The sequence below is a fragment of the Capricornis sumatraensis genome, chromosome 21, assembly GCF_032405125.1.
Source record: "Capricornis sumatraensis isolate serow.1 chromosome 21, serow.2, whole genome shotgun sequence".
Taxonomy (NCBI): Eukaryota; Metazoa; Chordata; class Mammalia; order Artiodactyla; family Bovidae; genus Capricornis; species Capricornis sumatraensis.
Window position 1 is genome coordinate 45,735,001 of NC_091089.1, and position 1,361 is coordinate 45,736,361.

Genomic DNA, 1,361 nt, shown 5'->3' on the forward strand with positions numbered 1-1,361 from the left:
CCCACACTCATGGAACTTATTACTGGGATCACAGAGATAAAGTGAATGGCCAGGTGAGGTCTGAGCACACTGGAGAATGCAGCTCCTATTAAGAGGCAGCAGCTTCACTATTTCAGGTGAATGTTTCTCTGCAGGACAGTGTGACTGACATGACAAACAGATAACACAAAATATGATGAAGGAAATGAGTGCAAATACATCAGAAATCACAATAAATGGAAACAGGTAAAACGTGACAGGCAAAACAGGTGAAAGATTAAAAGGATGGAAAGGTACATTCCAGAAAAATACAAATGAGAAGAAAACCACAGTAATAATGTTAATATCCAAAAATGAGAATTCAGCAAAAGCAGTATTTAAAAGGGCAAAAAGGAACATCTCAAAAATATTGTGAACTGAACTTGCATGTACCAAACAATACAGCTCTAAAATAAAACCACAAATGTTTTACCTAAAACTGTCATAATTAGTAATTAAAAATGATAAGCCCTTATCACAGTAGGAAATTTTAAAACATTTCCCTCAGAAACTTATTAAAAAAAAACAACAAAAAAATTACAACGAAGACTGTGTGATCTTGCAATATGAGATTTGTAATATGATCAACAAGCCAAATGAAAAACATGCACATATATCTATGTGCAAGCTTGTATGTGACATAGGAGTACTAGAACATTTCACCTTTCAAAGAATAAGCCTGATTTTTCATTAGATAAGCAAAAGTTAGAGAAACTGATAGAGTAAAACTTTGAGAGGAAGAGAAAGGGCCAACTAGGATCCCACCAGACAGAAGGCTTTCACAGATGGCAATAACTGAGATGTCAGAGTGAAACAGAAACAATCAGATAATTCTCTCCTTTGTTAAAAGCTAGTTATTCCTTCTACACATATAAAAATAAGAGTAAGTTTAGAAAATTTAATAAACCATTTACAGAAAAATAAGTTACAATGAAAAACAGAAAATAATGTGATGTCTATTCACAGGGGAAATGTCATGCTCTGGTTAAAAAGGCAGTCTATGAAGTTACTTGCCTGGGTTCACATCCTGGCTCCATTACTCATGTGTTATTGGAAAAACTGCCTCATGTATCTCTGTGCCTGTCAGCTCATGTACAAAATGGGGATAGTAGCCGTACCTACTTCATAAGGTTCTTGTGAAGATTAAGTGAGGTAATAATACATGCAAAGAGCTTAGAACAGTGCCTAGCATACTGTAGCTTTTGAAACTTAGTGTGCCACCAATGAGGTGCACAATGGGGCAGCTCTACGTGTACCAACATGTAACAAGATGCCCAGCATGTATCATGGTTCAAAAGGCAGCTGCACAAGAACACTGATATACACAATAAATATATGCAGAA